This window comes from Benincasa hispida, chromosome 8 (assembly GCF_027475165.1).
Source record: "Benincasa hispida cultivar pf3 chromosome 8, pf3_genome.v1.1, whole genome shotgun sequence".
NCBI classification, from domain to species: domain Eukaryota; kingdom Viridiplantae; phylum Streptophyta; class Magnoliopsida; order Cucurbitales; family Cucurbitaceae; genus Benincasa; species Benincasa hispida.
The window spans coordinates 19,056,997-19,070,624 of record NC_143485.1 but is presented as its reverse complement, the minus strand read 5'-3'; positions in this window follow the sequence as shown (position 1 = coordinate 19,070,624).

Below are 13,628 nucleotides of genomic sequence, written 5' to 3'. Positions count from 1 at the left end.
GAGAAAAATTCCCAATCTCTTTTCTCCTCTCTTCATTCTCTTTCTCTCTCGAAAAATCATAGAGCCCACAAACTCCTGTGATTCTCATCCCAGAGAATACAAAAGGCTCTAATTGATGGTGTCCAAATTAGGGTTTCGAGTTCATGGTCATTTTGGTTTACGTTTGTTATCGTGATTGTTCCAGATAGAAGAGGATTCACGTGAAGAAAAGTTTTTAACAGGTAAGGGTTTTTCAATCCATTTTTTTCTTTGTTTTTATTTTAAAAGGCATGCTGTAATTTTTGTATTGTATGATCTAGTTTTTGTAAAAATTGATTTATGTGAAAACTGAAAAGTCAAACAATCCTCTTCTGTTATGAATCTTCATTGGTTCCTTCAAGTGGTATCTGAGCGGAGATTTTTTTATTTCATTTTTTAAATTTTCCAGAATTTATTTTATAGATTTTTTTTGTGGGTTTCATTATGTCAAATTCTTCATGTGATGATTGTTTTTTGATGAATGATTTAAGATTTTTGGATGTTTTCGGGATTGGTCACATAGATATATCACTTTCATTTTACGATTTAGTTTGTAAGGGCCAGTGTTTTGGGCATATTATTTGCGATCGAGTCTGTATTTTTATGTTCTCGAGTCATTTGTGGGTTTTTCGATGATGTTCTAGAGAAATCGAGACCAAATTCAGAGGAGAAATGAAGGAGAACGCAGATGTACAATGGAGACTGTACCGTAGCGTTGCAACGCTGCAAAGAAGAACAACGCTTTGTTATTTCCGTAGCGTCGCAACGTTCTGAGATGGAAAAAAAATGGTTCTTGTCCGGTTCAGTTCGTGGCTCGGCTGGTTCACGTTTGGTTTAGTCAGTTCGAGCAATTCAGGTCCGATTTGGGTGTTAGACGATTTGGTTCGAGCGGTTCAAGGTCCGGTTCACTTGTTTTGAACCGGTTAACTATTATTTTGTAATAGTTAGATGTTTTCTTATTAATTAAATTAATATAATTGTTATATTAATTTAATTAATTGTTTAAGTATCCAATCCTGGTCCAATAATTATTTTATTAATTATGCATTTGATGTATAATTTTAATTTATTATTATATGTCATAAAGTATGTCCTATAGTATAAAATCCCACTATAGGTTATCCATTATTCATGCATCATTATTTATATTATAAATGTTATAATATATATAATTGCATGATTTATTTTTTATAGCATGCTCATGCATCATATAATATAAGTGTTATAGTATATGTATGCATGCATTAATAACATAGCCATGCATCATTTATATTATAAGTGTTATAATATATAGTTGAATGAATGTATGGATTGATGTTATTAGTTATTTCATTTCTTTATTATATAAGTGTTATATATGGTAAGTAATGAAATTGAAATTGCATGAAACATAACACTACTTTAGGTAATTTATAATTGTTATAATTTACTAAGTATGTCAATGAATGCATTTGTATAATTTTAATTTATTTCATTTATTTTATAAAAGTTATAATTAAATAAAATTAGAACTTAAAATCAATAATTCAGAATTGCATGCAAACATTAGGTTAAAATCATTTTTTAAAAGTAGTTTTAAAATATGATTCACATAGACCTAAGATCATTTTTCTAATAAGATTAGAAATTATGTTTAATCTTTTAATCAGTTTAATAGGATTAAATTGATTCTTAATTAAAAGATTAAATTTGTAACAAATGTATCTATAAGGGACTTTTTGTCTAAGGTTAGTTCTGTCTAAGCTGGGGTATTTAAGTTGACGGAAATGTAACACCCCTACCTGGTAACTTACTTGGAAAGGTGAATTAGATAGTTTTGTTACAAGCATGCAATGGACGATTGGAGTTTATTAAAATGTTTAATAAACATTAATTAAAGTTGTTTAATCATCAAAAGTAAGTATTACTTTTGGACAAATTAAACAAAACACTTAGTTAAAAATCAGTATCTGAATTTTCCTAAGTTAAATAACCCTAGGTATAACACTCAATGGGAGGAAAATGGGTATATGATACTTCATTTTACCTTTTTCATGTTTCTCCTTAAAAGTTCACACCATGAGATCTATACTCGGCCTTGAGACACCTTTTCTTGTGTCCCCCTATGGATGGTGTTTGTATAGGTCAATATCAAGGTGAATGGAGAGAGTATTTATAGTAAGTGGGAGGGACGTGTGTCAACACAACCCAAGGCCTCTCTCATTAGTTTGTGGTAAAGTTTCTTACTCGGCCTCAAGGCACCTTTGCTTGTGTCCCCCTACAAATAGCATTTGCATGATTCTTTACTTTAAACTTCAGAAAAGGACTCAATTTAAAGATGAGGTGCTCCGGGCATCCCCATTTAGAAAGAAGGGTAAAAGGTTTTGGGCCTGTAGCTTTCCCCATCTGCCCTTTGTCGTATGGTGCTTGTATGTATGGTGTGCTACCAGAAATCGGGCTTGAATCTCTTGCCTTACCAATGAAATAATGTTAAACGAGTTTAACAATTTATGGACTGAACAATAGTGACTGATAGTTACAGTCACAAGGACTTGTTCTATCTATTGGTTGAGATAGTCTTATTTCAGTGAAAGGGCACCTAATCACCCTACGATGGCTTTTGTCTTGACTCACTAAAACATCATTGCAAACTAGATGTCACATAGGGTGTATTAGATTATTTTACTAAATTTTATTGGTTTTTGTAGATGGGTTAATGCATAGATTACTCATATAAATAAATTGTATGGTATCAGTAAATTAAAATCATGACTTCCACGACACTTAACTTACTCGCTGTCGACAAACTTACCAGCAAAAATTATACAACGTGGAAAAACACAATCAACACAATACTGATCATTGATGACCTGCGTTCTGTACTTATGGAGGATTGTCCTCTTATTCCTGTTTAAATGTCACTCGAAATGTTCGAGAGACATACGAGCATTGGATAAGGGAAAATGGAAAGGCCTGAGCGTATATCTTAGCAAGTCTTTTAGTAGTCTTGGTCAAGAAACATGAGCACATAATCATTGTCCGTGAGATCATGGAGTCCCTGCCGGGGATGTTTAGACAACCGTCTGCATAACTAAGACCCGATGCTCTAAAACACATATTCAATGCCTATATGCAAGAAGAGGCATTTGTTAGAGAACACGTTCTCAACATGATGGTCCACTTCAACATGGCGAAGATGAACGGGTTTGTCATTGATGAAGTCAATCAGGTTAGCTTCATTTTGGAATCTTTACTATAAAGTTTCCTACAGTTCTGTAGCAATGCTGTTATGAACAAGATTGACTACAAGCTGACCACCTTGCTCAATGAGCTTCAGCCTTTTCAGTCCTTGATGAAAATCAAAAAACAAAAGGGAGAGGCAAATGTTGCCTCATCCTCCAAGAAGTTTTACAGAGGTTCGATCTTTAGAACTAAGTTTGTGTCTTCTTTTTCCAGCACCAAAAAATAGAAGAAGAAGAAAGGTCGAAAGGGGAAAGTTAACCCACCAGCTATTGCCCATAAGGGCAAGAAGGCCAAAGTTGCAAAGGGAATCCATTTCCATTTTAACCACGAGGGATATTGGAAGAGGAACTGTCCCAAATATTTGGCAGAAAAGAAGAAGACCAAGCAAGGTAAATCTGATTAACTTGTATTGGAGACCTTTTTAGTGGAGAATGATGATTCTGCCTGGATAATTGATTCAGGTGCCACTAACCATGTTTGTTCTTCATTTTAGGGAATTAGTTCCTAACGGCAACTAGATGCTAGGGAGATGATGATGTATGTTAGAACTGAGCACGTCATCTCAATCGTGGTAGTGGGAGGACTCCAGCTGACTTTACAGAATAGATATATTTTACTTGAAAATTTATTTGTTATTACTAATTTGAAGAGGAACCTAATTTCTGAAAAGTGTTTATTAGAACAAAACTACTCTATACAATTCTATGTAAATAAAACATTTATTTCCAAGAATGATATTAATATTTGTTCTGCTAAGATGGAAAATAATTTGTATGTGCTAAGATTGTTAGCAACTGAATCCCTCATTAACATTGAAATTTTTAAAACTATGGTAACTTAGAATAAAAGACTTAAAATTTCTCCTAAAGAAAATGCGAGTCTTTGGCACCTAAGGTTAGGACACATCAATCTCAATAGGATTGAAAGATTGGTCAAGAATGGACTTCTAAGTGAGTTAGAAGAAATTTTTTTACCAGTGTGTGAGCCATGCATTGAAGGCGAAATGACTAAAAGATCTTTTATTGGAAAAGGTCATAGGGCCAAAGAACCCTTAGTGCTTGTACATTTAAATCTCTGTAGTTCGATGAATGTTAAGGCAAGATGAAAGTTTGAATATTTTATCACTTTTACTGATGATTATTCAAGATATGTGTATGTTTATTTAATGCAACAGAAGTCTGAAGCCTTTGAAAAGTTCAAAGAGTTTAAGGCTGAAGTTTAAAATGCATTAAATAAAACAATAAAGACATTTTGATTTGATCGAGGTAGAGAGATTTTGGATCTTACATTCCAGAAATATTTGATTAACATGGAATTGTATCCCAACTCTCAGCACCTGGTATACCTTAGCAGAATGATGTATCAAAAAGATGAAATCGAACCCTGTTGAACATGATTCGGTCTATGATGAGTTATGTATCCCTACCAGACTCGTTTTAGGTTTATGTAGTACTGACTACAACATATATTTTGAACTGTGTACCATCCAAGGGTGTTACCAGTATACCTTTGGAATTATGGAATGGTCATAAAGGTAATTCATGCCATTTCAGGATCTAGGGTTATCTTGCACATGTGCTTGAGGCAAATCCTAAGAAATTGGAACCTTAATCAAAATTGTGCCTATTTGTAGGCTACCCTAAAGGAACGAGAGGTGGTTACTTTTACGATCCTAAAGAAAATAAAGTATTTGTGTTGACAAACACTACATTTCTAGAGGAGGACCACATTAGGGAGCATAAACTACTGAACCCCGCAGTAAGATTGTGTTGAATGAACTTTCCACGGAAACTACTGAACCTTTGACAAAAGTTGTTGAAGAACCCAACACTTCAACAAGAGTTGTTGAAGTTGGTTCATCTAGTAGGTCAGTCCACCTCAAGTATTGAGGAAACCTTGACACAATGGAAGGGTTGCGAACTGGCCTGTTCGTTACATGATTTAACAGAAACCCTAGCTATGGTAGCTGACAAAGATGCTGAGGGTCCATTGTCATACATAAGACAATGGAGGATGTTAACAAGGATGAATGGATCAAAGCTATGGATCTCGAAATGGAGTCTACATACTTCAATTATGTTTGAGATTTTGTAGATCAATCTAATGGGGTAAAACCTATAAGTTGCAAATGGATCTATGAGAGAAAACGGAGTGTTGATGGGAAGGTGCAAACCTTCAAGGCTAGACTTGTGGCAAATGGTTTTACCCAAGTTGAGGGAGTCGACTATGAAGAGACTTTCTCACTAGTTGCCATGTTGAAGTTTATCCGAATCCTCTGTCTATTGCCTCTTGGAAAATGGACGTTAAGACTGCTTTTCTGAATGACAATCTTGAGAAGACCATTTATATGGAGCAGCCTAAGGGATTCATATCCCAAGGTCAAGAGTAAAAGGTTTGTAGGCTTAATCGGTCCATCCGTGGATTGAAGCAAGCTTCTCGATCTTGGAATATAAGATATGATAATGCGATCAAATCTTATGGCTTTGATTAGAATGTTGATGAACCTTGTGTATTCCAGAGGATCATCAACAGTTCAATAGCTTTTCTAGTGTTGTATGTTGAGGATATCCTACTCATTGAGAATTATATAGGTATGTTGACTGAAATTAAGAATTGGCTAGTGACCTAATTTCAAATGAAAGATTTGGGAGAGGCGCAGTTTGTTCTGGGGATTCAGAGCTTTAGAGATCAAATGAACAAAATGCTAGCTCTGTCTTAAGCATCGTATATTAACAAAATGATTGTCAAGTTTTTTATGCAGGACTCCAAGAGGGGATTACTCCCTTTCAAGCATGGAGTTATATTGTCTAAGGAACAGTGTTCTAAGACGCCTCAAGAAGTTAAGGAAATGAGATGGATCCGTTATGCATCGGTTGTTGGCAGCCTGATGTATGCAATATTATGTACTAAACCTGAAATTTGCTATGTGGTAGGGATAGTCAGTAGATATTAGTCTAATCTATGATATAATCACTAGACCATCGTTAAGAACATCCTCAAGTGTCTACAGAGAATGAGGGACTACATACTCATGTATGGTTCTAAGGATTTGATCCTTACAGGATACACAAAATTTGATTTTCAGATTGATAAGGATTCTAGGAAATTCACATCAGGATCAGTGTTTACTCTTAACGGAGGACCAGTAGTCTAAAGAAGCCGCAAGTTGGGGTGCATTGTTGAATCCACTATGGAGGATGAGTATGTAGCAACTTATGAAGTTGCTGAGAAAGTTGTATGGCTCAGGAAATTCCTGACTGATCTAGAAGTGGTTCTAGACATGTCTAAGCCCATCACCCCTTTATTGTGATAATAGTGGTATTGTGGCTAATTCCCAAGAGCCTCAAATCACAAGCACGGGAAGCACATAGAGCGGAAGTATTAACTCATCCGAGAGATTGTGCATCAAGGGGACGTGATCGTCACGAAGATGGCTTCGAAGCACAACGTTGCTGATCCATTTATAAAGACCCTTCTGGCTAAGGTGTTTGAGGGTCACCTTCAGAGTATGGGTCTATGGGACAAGTCACGTTTAGACTAGGGCACATGGGAGATTTGTACTAGGCGCGTGTTATGCCCTAGTTTATTCCTTAGTGTACTTGTATATTAGTATGACTTTTATATTGTACACCCCAATAGCTTTAGGTCAAGCGGGAGATTGTTGGGGTCGATGCCCTTAATCTCGTAGGGTCCTGTAGTTTGTAATTATATTGTACAAATATTTTATTTATTTAATAAAATATGAGATGTTTTATTTGACATTTAGTAGCATTAAACTCACAAATAAATAAACTAACATCCAAGGTCATCTTTTGTAGCTTAAACATGTATATAGAGACATACAGGTGGATCATGTTTAAGTGATAATCTAAATGGTCTATAATAGATGGATAAGCTTGGATACCTTATTCTGGTGACACTATAAATATGACCCGCTTTGTAGATGTTACAATTGTTGTAAAGTGCTACAAATGATCTGGTCCTAATCATTCATGTGGAGACATGTGAGCGGGAGTGTTCTATACAAAGGAGTTTGTATAAGGCCAGACCACAAAATGGCTAGTTTCATTATATAACGCCGTTCATAATAGAGACTTATGCCGCTCATAATAGAGACTTACATTTCACCAGGATGATCATAGGTGACATGACCTGAATCCTGAGTGAGTTGTGACTTCCTGCTTATGAGGGTGGTCCTTTGATTTGTATGGGTGAGAGTGGCCAGATCGCCAACTTAACAAGCCTACCATTTTGGAGTTTCATCTGAAATGGGAGTTAGGAACACAGCTATACAAGAAGAAATTCACTCCTTCCCCGAGGTCTGGATAAGTAGATAAATTGCTCCCTTAAGGGTTGATTCCGAGGCTTGAACAATGTGGCGCCACACCCTCTCCTGGCCCGAGAAAGGTTTAGTCATAGTTGGACTATGATTTATTGTTCACTAGAGGGATCAGTGGTACTTAAGGAGTTAGATGTAACTACAGGGACAAAACGGTAATTTTGGCCTAGTTGTACTTACGAGCAATTTGTGAAGGGTCATCACACTATTGACTAGTTATATCCAATAAACACAAAAATATATTTGTAGTGCAAAGACTACAATTGTCGATATTTAGTGGAGTGCTCGACAGTTAATGGATGTTGAATAATTTAATTAAAGTGTTTAATTAATTATTCAAGTACCATTGAAGCTTCAATCTACAAGTCCATGATGTCCCCTTTGTAGCTCAACAAGGATTAAATGAGAATCAATTTTGGATTAATTTTAATTGTTCAAATTAATTGAGGGAATTAATTACATGTGATGTAATTAATTTAATTGAATTATATATGATATAATTACTATAATGTATTTGATACATTATAAAATTTAATTGAGAGGAAATAAATATTTGAATATGATTCAAATTTTAATTATATGAATTGGATTAATATAATTAAATTTAATATAAATAATATTTATATTAAATATCATTGTTGAGAGAACTAGAACTATAGGTTATATTGTATGTGATACAATATTAAACCGTAGGTTATATGTTATATAAATTAAAATCAATTTATTTTAATTTTGAATTTTGTTTAGGGAGGGAAATAACTTCCCCCTATTCTTTCTCAACTCATATAGTGTGAGTGGGTGGTTGGGATGGTTTTCATCTCTTCTTCGTTTGACAGAGGAGATGAGACACAGAACAAGTTCTGAGAAAAATTTCCAATCTCTTTTTTCCTCTCTTAATTTTCTTTCTCTCTCCAGAAATCACAGAGCCCACAAACTTCTGTGATTCCCATCCCAGAGAATACATAAGACTCTAATTGGTGGTGTCCAAATTAGGGTTTCGAGTTCGTGGCCATTTTGGTTTACGTTTTTTATTGCGGTTGTTCTAAATCTAAAAGGATTCACATGAAGAAAAGTTCTTCAAAGGTAATGGTTTTTCAATATTTTTTTTTCTCTGTTTTCATTTTAAAAGGCATGTTATAATTTTTGTATTGCACGATCTGGTTTCTGTAAAAATTGATTTTTGTGAACACTGAAAATTGGGACGATCCCCTTTCGCTGTGAGCCTTCGCCGGTTCCTTCACTATAGAGGTGCGTGGACTTAAAGTGTCTGTCAATTTGAGATCAACAGGTTTGAATTATTGGTTTCAAGAAACATGCAACAGAAGAAAATAGGATCATTAAGCATTCTAATTCCTCAATTTTGACATAAAAATAAGCATGTTCATAGGGTATTAAGAGGGTTTCAACACATACCTTTGAAGATCCTCTTTAAACCCAAAATTCAGGTGCAATCTTCTCCAATTCTAGCTGTGGACCACCATTAGAGCTTCCTTACTATTCTCTAGGAGCCTTAGATTGAGTTGTGGGACTCAAAACAAGCTTGAACTTAGGGAATTGAAGGAAAGGCTTTTTGGTTTTTCAGCTTGTTGAAGAACAACTTCTTCAACCTTCAAAAACTCAGCAATTCAACAATTGCATCACCTTTTCCACTCAATCAAGAGTGGTTTTATTATATAACTCTCATGCATACTGATCACTTGAAGTGATTCCAGCTACTCCTTGAATTTGGTGGTGGAATTATGTGTAAGAAGGTGACTAATCTTCTTGCTTGAAAGTGGGAAAATCCCACATTGGGATTTTTTCCAATTTCAATTTCACTTTTTGATTTTGAAATTGATTTTCAAAATCAAATTTTTTCAATTTTAATTCTTTAATTAAAACTGAAATTTTATTAATTTTACAAAAATTAATTCAATAATTAATTTTTCTAATTAAATTAGTAATTAATAATTAATAATTAATTAAACAATTTAATTAATTCTATTAATTTAATATTAAGTATTAAATTAATTCATCATCAATTCCATTACCATGAATCCCTATTTATGAAATGAATATTTAAATCATAATTATATATTAATCGATTCTCCAATTACGTTTAATTCCAAAATTAAACGTGTAATTATATCATATATAATTACTATCCCTTAATTCAAATTTGAGCGTCTCAAATCAATTTATCACGCTATTCTAAGGCTAATCCGTTTGTGAGCTAGTATGGGGACCTAATGGACCTATAGATCATGAGCTCCAATGATCCGAGATTAATTGGCTAAACTCTTTACACCGAATTAACCCCCATTTGTTAACTACCAGGCCACTCCTCTAAAGCCTAGTAGTTGCACTCCACTAAAGCCTAGCAGTTGCATTCCCCTCCCTGTAGATATATTGTGTCCACTCGATATAACCATAATTAGTAAGTTAACCTTTCACAAGTTGTTCAGAATAACGGCTGGGTCAAAAGGTTGTTTTACCCCCGAGATTACCTCTTGTTCCTTAAGTCCCATTGATCCTCTAACGAACAATTAGTTTGTGATTCGATCATCAAACCGAGTTCCTGTTGGGCCAATGAGAGGGTGGGTTCTCTTGTTCAAGACCTGGAGTCAGCACTTAAGGGAACAACCTTTCTACTATTCCTAAAAGTGGGTAGGAGTGAATTCCGTCTTGCACCTTATGTCCCCAACTATCTACCCAGTCTTACTCCTAAAATGGGAGGCTTATTGAGCCGTTGCTGTTGAGCCAATCCTCACCTATGTAAATCTAAGGATAATCTCGAATAAACAGGAGTTCATAGTTAGCTCAGAATTAAGGTTAAGTTACCTAGGTCATCGTTTTGAAATAGTTAGTCTTAAACAGTAAACAACGTTATAAAATAAGAGTGACTTATTTCCTGGTCTGATATTATGCAAACTCATTGCACAGAATGCCCCCACTCCTCATGTCACCACATGAACGAATTAGGATCAGTTCGTTTGTAGCACTTTACAATTCCTTGTAACAACTACAGAGTGGGCCACATCCAATAGTGTTACCAGAATAAGACACCCAACCTTATTCGTATACTATAGATCATTTTGACTATTTACTCGAACCTGATCCATTCTTATGTCTCCACACAAAGTTCAAGTACTCATGTAATAGTCATGGATCTTTTAGTTTATTGGATTTATTTTTAAAACGAAAAAAGCAATTCATATATTCATTAACAACTTTATCGATTAACATAATGAGTTTATCATTTACAAACCACAAGTTTTAGGACATAAAACTCAACATGAATTCCATGTCTTCATGTTGTAGAGGAGAATTGATTATGCCTGGTACCTCTTCATCTGAGACAGATGTTGAAGTTGGTCAACTTTTCTTTGAGTAAGAATGACTTGAAAATGAGGTTTTCTATTCTGTCCATAAATAATAATTTTGAATATGAGGTAAGGAAGTCAAGTAAGTCTTGTTTCACTGTCAAATGTATTGGAAAGAGTTGTAAGTGGAGCCTTCATGCAGTGAAAATCTCAAGGTGTGATATATTTAAAATCACAAAGTATATGCGGTCGCACACATGTTCTATTAGAATTTTGAATCATGACCATAGATGATGCGTGTAATTATGATGTATTATGGTGTGAGTTTGAGGTGATGTGTGTTATGCGATGAACATGCAAGTTTTCCTAACAAGGACCAAATATAATCCTTCTTAGGTTTCTTGGTAAGTCCAGGGTCGAACACAGGGACTGCTAAGTAGATATGCGACAAGCACTTTGATTCTATTGCGGTGGTAAAAACAAATGAAGTAGATAGTGTTTTAATTGAGATTTTTCCTATGCGATGGAGTTGAACGGAGAGTTGATGAAAGCGTAGAGTTACAATAAGTATGCGATGAAGGGGTTGAGAAGAAGTTTAGCTAATATTTTCTAAGATTGTGCACAAGTTATGTGATCATGCTACACATAAATATTAGTACTACATCTCTCAATGCAGAATGCCATAATTCCTATTTCTAGGACACATGCGATGTATATTCAAAATAGTCGACAAGACTTATTTCTAAGTCTCTACTCTTGCCTATGCGATGATGAATGATACACACATAAAACAAGGTGACCATATACCATCATTCCTATTTCTAGGGCGCATGCAATGTGTAAATAGCAATAGATCTTATGTCTAAATTTCTACTTCTTGCTTATGCGATTCTAATCTGACTCTCTCAAGCCTAGATTATAATCTGACTCTCTCAAGCCTAGATTCTATCTTTAGACTACTCTCTCGAGTATGTCCAAAGGGTGAATGATGCATACATAAGACAAGATGATTGCATAAAATGTAAATCTTAAGTCATGCTAGCTATGTACTTCTCAACCCATTCAGAACGTTAACTACTCATGCGGGGTATGGAGAGATTGAACATAGATAGAAATGAGGTCTCCATTTTCTGCAAATAAAGTACTGAATATAAAATAATAAATGGATTTGAGAGATAAGAAGCCCGGTAAGCAATGTCTTGCTTCCTGTGGCCTTTTACACTGCTCTCTATCACTCCAACTCTGTTCTAGTTTTGTATTCTTGCTCTCACAAGTGTTGGCCCTATCTCCTTTGTGTTGCTTTCCAGCAGTCTCTCGATCTGTCCGGGAGCGATTTCTCTTGGCTTCTTCCTCGACACCTTGCTCTTCTCCATTGGCTATGTATATGTATGAGTATGTGCGTTAATAGACCAACAAACTCACAAAAAAAAGATTGCCTTTCTCTCTGGTGGCCTTTGGTGTTTATAGATTTCAAGGTGAAGCAGCTTTTCTTGCTAATGATTACAATGATGGGTGGCATGAATTCCCCTATTCTGTTGCGCTGTTTAATAGTCACTGAAAGTTGAATATACTTGCTATAGTGTGGCTTTTAACGGCTTGTCAATTAAATTTAGAATCGACCGTTATCAGATTTCCGTCCCATCATGATTTATTATGTTGTTGTCTTGATACGAGGTCTTTATGCAGCCACCTTTTTTCGAAACTTCTCACGATCGCATGACTTGTAATCACAATCTTCAAGCACGTTGCTGCATTGTGCCTTTGGATCGCAATTTCATGTACGCCATCGCATTATACCTGCACAAAATAGGTGAATTAACTGCTTTTATGTGATGAGCGCTTGCGATCGCAATTCCTTTTAGTTTAGCACTTTCGGACATGATATTGCTTATTTTACCATCGCATTCTCTCATTGTTTTACTTATTTAGCTGTAATAACTTGTATTTCTACCAGTTATCAATAGACAAGCAATAACTACAGTAGCTGGCTAGCTAATCAAAGACAAGTTTACAGGCATAGGACGTGTTTATAAACCTTGTCACATCATTGAGGATATGAGGAAAGAGTAGGACATAGACATAAGTTATGATTAGGCATAGCGTGCAAGAGAAACCTCTTATGTTGTTATTAGGGGCACTTTAGAAGATTCGTATGCCATTTTACATGCTTACGGTGAAGTGTTAAAAAGGGAGAATCCAACTACAATGTTTGAAATCAAACTTGAAAATGATGTGCATTTCAAGTACATGTTTATGGCATTAAGGCCTTGTATTAGATGTTATGAAAGTTGTCGGCCTATGATAATTGTTGATGATCGCATTTGAAAGGAAAATACAAAAGGACCATGTTGGTCGGCGTTTCTATGGACGGTAACAATTAAGTATACCCACTAGGATATACCATCGTGAATAATGAAACTAATCGAGCATGGAAATGGTTTATGTCGAATTTGAGGTGTGCCATTGGAGAACCCCCTAACTTGTGGTTCGTGTTTGATCAGGTGTTCTCTATAGGCAATGCCATTCGTGCAGTTTTCCCTATGGCATTTCATGGATTGTGCACGCACCACATAGAAAATAATATTGTTTCGAAATTTAAGAACAGTACGATTGTTGGGATGTTTTAGGATGCAGCTAAGGCATACCGCATGTCAGAGTTCCAAGCACACTGAGACCAACTTCGTAGTTTTCAAGATGGTGCTGTAACGAAATATTTGGAGGATATCGGTCTCGAAAGGTGGGCATGT